The sequence below is a fragment of the Humulus lupulus genome, chromosome 9, assembly GCF_963169125.1.
Source record: "Humulus lupulus chromosome 9, drHumLupu1.1, whole genome shotgun sequence".
Classification (NCBI taxonomy): Eukaryota; Viridiplantae; Streptophyta; class Magnoliopsida; order Rosales; family Cannabaceae; genus Humulus; species Humulus lupulus.
The window spans coordinates 131222628-131235253 of NC_084801.1; positions in this window are offsets into that span (position 1 = coordinate 131222628).

Below are 12626 nucleotides of genomic sequence, written 5' to 3' on the forward strand. Positions count from 1 at the left end.
CCGGGGTGATACATTATTTCACAGTCATAATCTTTGACTAACTCCAACCACCTCCTTTGTCTTATGTTCAGTTCCCTCTGTGTGAAGAAATTCTTGAGACTCTTGTGATCGGTGTAAATTTAACATTTCACCCCATACAGGTAATCATGCCAAAATTTCAATGCAAACATCACTGCAACCAACTCTAAATCATGTGTCGAATACCTTTGTTCATAATCTTTCAATTGCCTTGAAGCATAGGCAATTACTTTACCAGATTGCATCAACACACCACGTAGCCCTTGCTTTGATGCGTCGCAATACACTACAAACTGCCCTTCTTCCGTTGGCAAGCTAAGTACTGGGGCCGATATGAGTCTATTCTTCAGCTCTTGAAAGCTTTGTTCACACTTGTCTGACCAAACAAACTTTAGATTCTTCCTTGTCAGCTCTGTCAATGGTGTGGCTATTTTTTAGAATCCTTCTACAAACCTCCTGTAATAGCTTGCTAAACCCAGAAAACTTCTGACCTCATAAGCATTCTTTGGTCTAGGTCATTCTTTCACTGCAACAATGTTAGCAAGATCCACCTTAATTCCCTCATCAGTAACAATGTGACCCAAAAATGCAACCTCAGACAACCAAAACTCACTTTTTATAATTAGCATACAACTGATGTTCTCTCAGTCCCTACAAAGTCAAATGTAGATGTTCCATATGCTCCTCCTTTGTCTTAGAATATACCAGTATATCATCTATGAACACGATGACAAACCGGTCCAGATACTCTTTGAAAAATCGGTTCATTAGGTCCATAAATGATGGTGGGGCATTTTTCAGTCCAAATTACATCACCATGGACTCATAATGCCCATATCTGGTTCTGAAAATTGTCTTGGGAATATCCTCATTCTTTATTCTTAGCTGGTGGTACCCTGACCGAAGATCAATTTTAGAAAACACCCTTGTCCCTTGAAGCTGGTCAAACAAATCATCAATTCTTGGCAATGGATATATATTCTTTACCATCACCTTATTCAGCTCCCGATAGGCAATACACATCCTCATAGATCCATCCTTCTTCTTGACAAAAAAGGCTGGTGCGCCCCAAGGAGAGTATCTCGGTCTGATAAACCCCAGCTTGAGTAATTCTTCCAACTATATTTTGATCTCCTTTCATTTTGCTAGCGCCATTCTATAAGGTGCTCGAGACACCAATGTTTTCCCTGGCATAAGGTCTATCACAAATTCAATCTCCCTGTGCGGTGGTAACCCTGGAAATTCTTCAGGAAAGACGTTGAGAAACTCAGTGACTACTCTTGTTTCTTTAGGCTTCCTTTCAACTTCTTTAGTGTCATCGACCATGTTTACTAGGTAACCTAGACACCCGTGCTGCAACAACTCTCTGGCTTTCATCGCTGATATGATAGGAGTTCGAGGTTTCTTGCTTGTTCCCCAGTATTCGAATGTCTTTCCGCTTTCCGGTGTAAAGAGTACTTTCTTCCGCTTGCAGTCAATAGATGATCCATATATTGTCAGAAAGTCCATGCCCAGTATTATACCAAAATCACATAAGTCTAATACAATCAAGTCTACAAACAGTTCCCTACCATCTATCCATAATGGTACAGCTCTAAACCAATTTTTAGATATTACAACCTCCCCGGATGGTAGCATAGTCCCAAAACCCACATTAAACAATTCTATAGGTACATCTACATGATTTACAAGGCTACTAGAAATAATTGAATGAGATGCACCCGAATCAAATAAAACTTTACATGTGGTATTGGCCATAGGAATCTGACCTGATACGACTGAAGTGCTAGCGTCAACTTCTGCTTGAGTGATCGCAAAGACTTTGACCGAAACATATTTATCATCCTTCTTTGGCTCCTCTTTGTTTCCAGCCTAATTCCACGATGAACAATTGCGCTTGATATGCCCTTCTTTTCCACATTTATATCATGCCTTGGCCCGACATTCTCCAAAGTGGCGCTTAGTGCATTTAGGGCATTCTAGAATGTTTCTACCCCCATTTGAACGATTTTCATTACTAGGCTTAGGTCGTTTGTCTTGTCCTGACTGTCCAGACTGTTCTTTCCCTCTCTTTTTGTGTTCATTCGAAGCGGTTGCCCCACCCTTCTTTGCATCTCTTTTGGTGGAATTCTCTTTCCAGATTCTTTCCTCGCTCCTCTCAGCAGTAAGAGCCATTTCTATAACTTGGGCGTATGTGAACGTGCCCCTCGAAACAATCTCCACAACTCGAGTGATCATCGACTTCAATCCTCTCACAAAATGATTTTCCCGTACCCTATCAGTAGGTACCAAATTTGGTGCAAATTTTTCCAATCGATCAAATTTCTGTGCATAATCCGTCACCGAGAGATTTCCTTGCGCCAATCTCATGAACTCATCAGTCTTTGTTGCCAGGATCGTAGACTTATAATATTTTTCTTTGAAATTGCTTGAACCTAGCCCAATCCATGGTATTAATATTGTGTGCCTGCTGCACCACCTCCCACCAAAGACAGACATCCATTCTCAGCATATAAGATGCACACAACACGCGCTCATTTCCCTGGACCCTCATCATATTCAATATGTTTTAAATACTGCTAATCCATTCTTCTGCTACAACTGGATCTGTGCTCCCATCAAACTCAGGCAGATGCTGCTTGCAGAATCTTTCAAATAAAGGCTTTAGTCCATCCACTGCAACATGAGCTACCATTAAAGCTGGTAGTTGCCTGTTATTTTGCACCAGTGGCTCTGCTTTTACTAGCAGCGCAGGCTGGTGCCTTAGTTGATGGATCATCTCCTCTTGCCTATGAATGGTTGCTTCCATTGCAGAAAAATGTTCCTCCCATCCCTATGGTGCTGTTGGTGGCTCGACGTTTTCTCTTTAACCTCGACCTCGGCCTCGGCCTCCATTAAGACTAGTGGGTTTTCTAGGAGGCATTTTCTAACCCCTAAACCACACAGACCAACAAACATAAGGAAGAAATTTTTAATGCCATCATGAAATCATATTTACGAAGACAATCGCTTAAGTACAATTATGTGCAAAACATTAAAGCAACTTTCACACAGGTAAGAATTTACCACTTAAAGTACAGTGAGTCGAGCTTGTCCTTGGCAGTATATTTTACATGTTAGGGCTTACCATAGACTATTTAGGATCGTATGCTCTGATACAAATTGTAACGCCCTGATTTCCGAAGACGTCACTTAGGAAATTCCATTTAAATCAATAAATAAAATAACAATTTAAAATACTATTTTATTGAAATAAAAAAGGCATGAGATCTCATTGTTTCTTTAAAATAAAACATTTTCAAGTCTTAAAAATTAATCTAACATAAAAAAAAAAACATAGTCCAAAAGTGATAAAAGTTTATTAAATCTTTAAAACATTAAAATGTTGTGACCCCTCCGCTAACATGTAAGATCCACGCCTCAAGCCCGCTTCACTTACTGCGTTGCTTTGCCTTTACCTGCACATAGAGTACCCGTGAGCTAATGCCCAGTAAGAAGAGCTATGTAGGACATAACCCCCCTAACCAGATAACACAACATAACTTAATCAAAACCTTAAGCACTAACAATTCATATAATACTGATACAATGAATGCTATACTCACACACATAACAGACAAAGTCTCATACCGCACATTATGCTCACATACGATAATCAACCATACACTCATGTTGATCAGACATGAAATGTAATATGCCCTGCCTCGTGTTATTCTCACAGTTGGCATACAATGGGGCATTCACTTACCACAAGTTGTACTCACCAATGATAAGCTCTTAGTGTACCTGCAAGTGTTATGCTAACAATACTAAGTGTGTACAAGCAGCGAAAACCCTAGCACTATTCTCATGCTAACAATACTATGTGTGTACAGTAATCAAACACAGTACATAACATAAATAAATAAAACCAAGAAACAAGGTTGTATGCTTAAGCATACACCCTATGCACATATATCCACTCTTCTTACCTCAATTGCAAAAAAAATATTCCTTTGTTCTACCTCGAACCCCTCGTTGAGTGTCCTTGTTGAGAACTAGATCCTAAACACCCAACAATACAATGACACACTCAAAACACCATTATGAAACACATCAATATTTCACCACAAAATTACAACCTATAATACTATTCATCACATTTCTGATCATCTTTATGCACAAAATAAATAGATCATAATCAAATAATCAAATAAATGACCACAATTACTAAATCAGATTCTAAGTTTATTTTTACGCCTATAAAGTCAGATTAAACTAATTATTTCCTTACAATTATTTATTTTCAATAATTATCATTTTAATTACACATAATTCCAAAAATAATTGGATACTCAATACAATTACCCAAACCAGAACCTAACATGCTTCCTAATTATTTATACAGATTATGAAACATGATTAAACAACTTAGAAACTTATACAAATTATTGTTATTATTTATGCATAAATTACCTTTTTTTACATGCATAAAATACCAAATAATTAACAACCAAAAATAACAAATCAACCTAACATAGTTCAAAATTAGTCCTAGACACTAAGATGCCATTTTAACTTCATAAGAACAGTGGCCAAACAGTAAACCATAATTTTAAAAACACCAAGTTATTTTCTATAATTTATCTCGTAGATAACCCATTTTAATTCAAATAATTCAAGATAAATTACAAAAATGTTTAAACCTTCAATCTAAATATACAGAACAGTTTGGTATCATTCACATATTGTATAAAATTTATCTCATAATTTTTTGAACAGATTAAGTATTTTTCATAATTATTTCCTAAGAAAAATTAAATAATTCATAATAAATCAAGGATTTATAAAAAAAAAAATACCAAACTTCACCAAACACTCTAAATTATCATGTAGAATCTAAAACAATAAAAAAAATTAAAAAAACCTATGGAAATGCCCATATCAGGTTCGCCGGAGCTATCGCTGGAGTTGTCTTATTCTCCGGCGCCATCGACTCTAGGGTTGAGTTTTGCTGCGTTCCAACCCTTCTCTTGCTTGGAAAATGATCCCCTTGTGTCCAGAACTTCAAAACAATAGACCCCAGCCAAAAAAGATGTATGTAACCCCTTTTTCTGAAGTCTTCTTCTCCAAGTCCGGTGTACCGCCAAAAATGGAGCAAAAAAAAAAAAAGTACTTTACGTTCTAAGCCTTTAAGCTTTGATTCTTTACATCCAAATTAATCCTTGGAGTCCCCTAATCTTGTACACACGCCTCCATGCACCCAGAATTTGTCTAAACACTCTCAAATCTGAAATCCTCCGAGAACCTTAACTTTAATGGTGAAAATTGGTGGATTTTGAAAACAACACTTCTAGGTCCTTTGATCACATCAAAATCCTTCCTTAGATCATAAAAAATGCATCTAAAATGATGAAAACAACCCTGATTTTACCTAAGCATGCTTCCCATGATTTCTCTCACTCAGAAACTCTCTTGGTTGTGCTATAACTAGAAATAAACGAGTAAAAGATAACTTGGTTGATATTTGAACGATTCTTCCTCCAATTCCCACAAAATTAGGGATTTTCCTTTATTTTTTTTTTAAATTAAATAATTAAAATAAATAATATCTGGTTATATCACAAAATTTAATAAGATATTTCAGATATTGTTTGTCATAAAATGTCCTCAAAATATCCCTCAACAAATCCCAAAAATAGGGACATTACAATCATTTCATAATTGCTTATAATTACTATTATTTAATCCATTTAAATAATAATAATATAATAACTCATAAAAATAATAATAAAAAAATCATACCATATTATTATTATTATTATTATTATTATTATTATTATTATTATTATTATACTCATAATAATAACAATATTCATAAAATAAATAATAACTTTAACCCGTGTCATTATTTATTTATTTGACATTATGCACATGTCGGGATTTTACAATCATTCCCAAAATATTTAAACATAAAAAACTATGAATTTTATTGTCATAGGAATCCATACATATCTAAACCCATAAGTATGACAAAGATACCCTGAATGGCAAAGTTACACAACTAACCTTCCAGGAAACGGATATTACATTCTATAATGGCCCGAGCCCCGAGCTCGAACCCCTAGGCCTGAGCCACTGCCCCTGCGGCCTGCGTGCGTCCCTGCACCTTGCGCCCAGTGCACCTTTGCACCCATCGGCCCTGCGCCCCCCATGGCCTCGCACCCAGTGCGCCTGCACCCCTGCGGCCCAGCGCCCTAGCGCACCTGCACCCCGCGCCCTTGCCAGCCAGCCACGGCCTTCAGTCGCCGTCCACCTTTGACACACCCATTAGGGTTTGTGTCATGCAAATCCTAATGGATTTGTAATTATCCATTTGGGCCTTTTTAAGCCCAATATAATTAAAAGTGTTTTAATTATAATTTTTGAGTTAATTGTGGTGAGTCCAAATTCCAATTGGGCCTCAAAAACTTGTTGGGTATTAAAACCCTAAATTTGATTATTTTATTGTTGTTTAAAATAATTAAAAGGTAATTTGATTCATAATGGATAATTAAAATGGTAATGGCCCAACGACTAAAAGAGAATGTCCAAGATCAAAGGAGTTGCTCTTCATTAGGCCTTAGTTAGTTTAATTATTTTTGTGTATTTTTTGCAAGTGTTGTAATTTTCTAGAAATACCCAAAGCACCCAACCCGCATTTATTTGCTTGAACATTATTAAATTGTTTAATACTTTATCATGCATATTACCCACATAGTACATATTAAGCATGCATTATTTTTAGAAACATAGTGTTATATGTTTTTTATTTGATAACTCATATAATTAGTTTAGTGTTAATTAGCTAAGATGGTAAAAAGAATTTAATTTTTTTTTATTTTCTTATTTAATAAAATTATTTTATTAAATAAAATGGTATTCTATTTAAAAAAAATAAAATAAAATCTAGGGCACGATTATTTATTTTGCATAATTGGATTAGTATTTATTAGAATATCATTTGATAAAATTAATTTAATTAGTTTTACAAATTAAAAAATATTGATTTTGAGTGGGAGAGGGAATTATGACAATAAGTCACATGGTCTCCATTTTTGGAGGAACACCGAGAGGCATAGGAAGGGCCTCATGTTGCCTTCGTTTGCAGCCTCCCTAAGGAAAGGCTTCCAAATATATTTATTTTATCTCAAGGTTGACTTCTCATAAGAGAATAAGATTAGTGATTTATTTCAAGTTTGACTGACCCTAAGGCACGCTCTTGAGTTAAGCCATTAATCGAAAAATAATGGGTTACACTTCGAAGATGTATCAAGGCTTTCGAGCACGACTAGTGCCTCTTGACTAAACTAACGGTAATTCATAAATCAAAAGAGAAAAAAGAGTTTTTAAGTTTTCACTTATGGAGTTGAGATCTTGTCTCAAGATTAATTTGTGATTAGTCTGACCTACCCTAAGGCAATCCATTAATTTTCAAATTAATCTATCGTGGACTAGTAACTATTTTTTGTGTGCTATTTTATCTGTTTCATTCATGCATCATATTTACTATTCCAAATATAAATTGATATTTATTATATGCACATTAACTATATTTTATTTATTTAATTTTCAGCAATATGTCCATTCTAAACTCTGTAACTTCCTTACTTGTTAATGAGAAATTGACTGGTGATAACTACATGAAATGGAAATCAAACATGAACATTGTTTTGATATGTGAAAACCACAAGTTTTTCCTTAATGAGGAATGTCCTGAGGTTCCTAGTCTCACTTCTGCCAAAACTGCTAGAGAAAAGTATGACAATTGGATCTTATCTAACAATAAGGCAAAATGTTATATGCTTGCTAGTATGAGCGATGTGCTCAGAAAGAAGTTTGAAATTGTTGAAACATCCAATGAGATTTAGGAATCTCTACAAGGCTTGTTTGGCTATCAATCTGATAAGTGCAGACATGATGCTACTAGAAGCTTCATGAGTATGAAAATGAAGAAAAATGTTTCTCTCAGAGAACTTGTCCTAGACATGATCAACATAATACACGATACAGAAATCCATGGTGCGACCATTGATGAGAGAACTCAAGTAAGTGTGATACTTGAATCTCCCACACCAGCTTTTGCAGCATTCACTACCAACTATGTTATGAACAAGTTGGAGTACAATATGACCCAACTGCTGAATGAGTTGCAAACTTTTGAGTCTCTAAACAAAAGTTCCTCCAAGGTTGAGGAGGAAAATGTTGCTGAAACTAAGCCTTCCACTTAAAATGGTAATTCGAAGAAAAGGAAGGGTGGCCAAGGAAAGGACAAGAAAAAGGACAAACAACCAGAGAAGACCAACAAGTCTTCCAAGAAGAATAATTCTGCAAAGAACTCCAAAAAGAAGGCACTGAAAGGATAATGCTTTCATTGTGAAGTTGACCGACATTGGAAAAGGAATTGTCCTACATACCTGACTGAACTGAAAGACAAAAAGAAGGGTAAATTTGATTTGCATGTTTTAGAATCTTGTTTAGTGGAAGGAGATTTTTCATCTTGGATAGTTGATTCCAGAGCCACTAATCATGTTTGTTTTTCTTCGTAGAGTCTTAGCACTTCAAGGAAGCTGGCTCATGGAGAGATGATCATGAGAGTTGGAAGTGGACAGGAGATCTCGACATCTGAAGTTGGAAAAGCTCACTTAGTTTTTTATAATACTAAATTTATTGTGTGGAACAATGTTTATTAGTCAAGGACAGCAATAGCGATGAGCGCTGGTCATAAAAATTTGACTTATGAGTCAAGGGCGGAATTAGCGCACTGAGTGCTGGTTGATATGATTAGATCTAATCAGGAGCACATTACACGCTTGTTCGACCCAATGGTCGTAGAAAACTGAAGCGCTAGGCACACTAGGCCAGCTCCAAGGTTGGTTATACAAAGGATAGGGCGATGGGCCCCATGGTGACTTATTAGTCCTAGATCCTAGGGCACTGAGACCCTAGTGTGACTTATTAGTCATCTGCTTGTGAAACGGGTCTCAATATGATTCAGTTAATCATTTATTTAGGGCATTTGGTCCCATATGATACTGTAGTCATTTATATGATTGGTATGCATGCATGAGTAGGGTTGTTACTGCTGGGTGTGCTAGATATACATCTGAATCTGTATACATTGTTCATGCACTTGCATTAAGTTTTCTTGTTGGGCCTTGGCTCATGGGTGCTACATGGTGTAGGTAAAGGGAAAGGAAAGCTGGACCAGCCATGAGTTGGAGAGTTTAGGTGGAAATGTGTACATATGTGGCCGCTTGACCACCACGGCCAAGGTTTTTCAAAGGAACTAGGGTTAAACCCTATTTTTGCCGCTTAGGTTGGCAGGTTGTAACTTTTGGATTGTAACGACCTTTTTGGAACTGTAATCAACTTTTTAAATGTTATTATGGGATCCCATGTACAATTTAATGCTTTTAATAAAACATCCATTCCTTTGAACCGAAATTTTTAACCCTGGCCAGTAATCACACTTAGATGTACGTTTATGGCCTAATTACTCGTTTACCGAGTTAAGCACTATTTAAAAAACACAGTGTTATGATCTTGGCTAAATAGGGCGTTACAACTTGGTATCAGAGCGTGCCAAGGTTAAGGGTTCCTATGGATAGGCTGCGCATGTACACTCGCCATTAAAGACAAGCTCGACTTAGGGTTCAGTAACTATTTATGTGGTTATGTGCTTAACTGCTTAAATAGGATATAAATATTTTATCTACATGCCTTATTAGGTAGCATGAGATATACTGATAGGGCCTAGCCCTTGACTATTGCATGATTTAAACAAAATGTGCTTATTAGCATTGATATTGCTAATGAATGCCAAAGAACCACTTATTAGCACTGTTATATGGACATGTAGGTCAAGAAACACTCATCAGCGTTGTTATATATACATGTATGCCATAAAATGCTTATTAGCATTGTTAATTGTTATGAATATCAGGAAGGGATTATTAGCACTAGACTTGAATATGAATTGACATGCTTATTAGCATGAATATTGAATGTGAATGGTTATATGCTTGATCTTGGACCGTGAGGCAGCAAGAGGTTTAGTTATAACTACCTAACTGGCCGAATTGATTATTACAACAAGGTATAAGCTTGGAAGTATGCTTCCAAGGCAGATTGAATCATCAGTTGGCTAGGAAGATCAGGGCCAGAATGATAGACAGGGTCAGGATAATGACCAGGGTCAGACCCCTCAGCCAGCTCCTGAGAACTGGAAGCAATTGCTTGCTGATTTGTAAGCCAGGGTATTGAGGCAGGAAGAAGAACTTTGCCTCCTGAGACAACAACATGTTCCTGCAGGGAACATCTTGCCAGAGGCACCACTTATGATGGTGCCAACAGTTGAGCAGCTGTCAGTGGCTGGAAATAAATGGGAACCTCTTTATTTAAGGTTTAGGAAACAACACCCTCCAATCTTTGAGGGTAGTGTAGATCCGAACAAGGCCGAACAGTGGATGAGTATGGTTATCACCATCCTAGGCTTTTTGAGGGTGTTTGGTAATGAGAGAGTGGCTTGTGCCACGTATATGTTTCGGGAGGATGCCTGAATTTGGTGGGAGGTGATATCCCAAACCAGAAATGTTAATACCCTGGATTGGGAAGAGTTTCAAACTCTGTTTAATGAGAAGTATTATAATGATGCCATCAGGGCGACGAAGGCTGAAGAGTTTAGCAGATTACTTCAGAGCAACTCATCATTGATTGAATATGCCCTGCAATTTGATTGATTAGCAAAGTTTGCTGGGGAACTGGTGCCCATTGATGGGACCAGAAGGGGGAGGTGTCTCCAGGAGCTACAACCTATGATATCCCGGGATGTTCGTATTACCACTGTGCCAGGAGTGACTACCTATGCACATGTTGTTGAGAAGGTGCTCACAACTGAGAGTGTAGAGAACAACATCTGGCGTGATAACGCAACCAGAGGAGATACTAGGAGGGTGGGATCTCCATTTATGAGTTCATGTAGGGGCGGGGGCCCCAGTGATCAGAAAAGGAAGGCTATTGATGCCTTTCCAGCTCCAAGCCCTGAAAGGAGACCTCGTGGTATTTCAACAGACCTCTAGGGTGGCAGTGAGGGCTGTAGGACTTTTCCAGAGTGCGCCAAATGCAGGAGGCACCATATTGGGGAGTGTCAGGCAAAGACCTGCTTCTTATGCGGAGTAGTGGGACACCTAAAGAAAGATTGCCCAAAGGCAAGAAAGATAGAACCATGAAAGTCGGACAACTCGACCCTAGCTTGAGTGTTCGCATTGACACAAACAGAAGCAGAGGCTTGTCCCTCAGTGGTCACAGGTCAGTTTTTTAGTCCTAGAAGCCCTTATACTGTTTTGATTGATTTTGGTGCTACACATTCTTTTGTTGCTAGTAGAATCATTGATAGACCATGTGATTATTATGTTGTGGGGTTTGGGACCTTATTACCCACTGGAGAGTTAGTAGTATCCAAGAGATGGGTAAAATCATTGCCAGTGATAGTACAGGCCAGAGAGTTGTCAGTTCATTTGATAGAGTTGGTTATGACCGACTTTGATAGGATTCTGGGCATCGAGTAGTTAGTGAAGTATGGGGCAACCATAGATTGTAGAAGGAAAATGATAAATTTTGAGTCTGAAGGTGAGGATCATTTTGTATTTGTTGGCACTGTGCATGGACCCTGTGTACCGATGATATCTGTATTGAGGGCTAGAGATCTATTGCAAGATGGTTGCATAAGATTCTTAGCCAGTGTGGTAGATACCACTTAGGTTGTGCCAGTGGGACCAGAAGAGACCATATTGGTCTGTGAGTTTGTGGATGTGTTTCCAGAGGATTTAACAGGTTTGTCGCCACACAGAGAGATTGAATTTGTGATTGGACTAGCACCAGGGACAAAGCCAGTGTCTAGGGCACCTTACAGAATGGCCCCAGCAGAATTAAAGGAACTAAAGGTACAGCTGCAAGAGTTGTTAGACTTGGGTTTTATTAGACCTAGTTTCTCACCGTGGGGTGCACCTGTTCTATTTATGAAGAAGAATGATGGTTCTCTAAGAATGTGTCTTGATTACAGATAATTGAACAAGTTAACAATTAAGAACAAGTATCCTTTGCCAATGATAGATGATCTGTTTGACCAGTTGCAGGGTAAAATGGTATTCTCAAAGATAGACCTTCATTCTGGTTATCATCAGTTGAGGGTCAAGGAGGGAGATATACCAAAGACTACCTTTTGCACCAGATATGGTCATTATGAGTTCTTAGTCATGTCCTTTGGGTTGACTAATGCCCCAACTGCTTTTATGGATATGATGAACAGGGTGTTCAAGGGTTACTTGGACCAGTTTGTGATCATCTTCATCGACAATATCTTGGTTTATTCCCAGTCAGAACACGAGCATCATTTGAGGTTGGTTCTACAGAGACTGAGGGAACACAGATTGTTTGCAAAGTTCAAGAAATGTGAGTTTTGGTTATCTCAGGTAACTTTCCTTGGTCATATTGTCAGTAAGGATGGGATCAAGGTGGACCAAGCCTAGATTGAGGCGGTCTGAGATTGGCCAAGGCCAAGGAATGCCTCATAGATTAGGAGCTTCCTT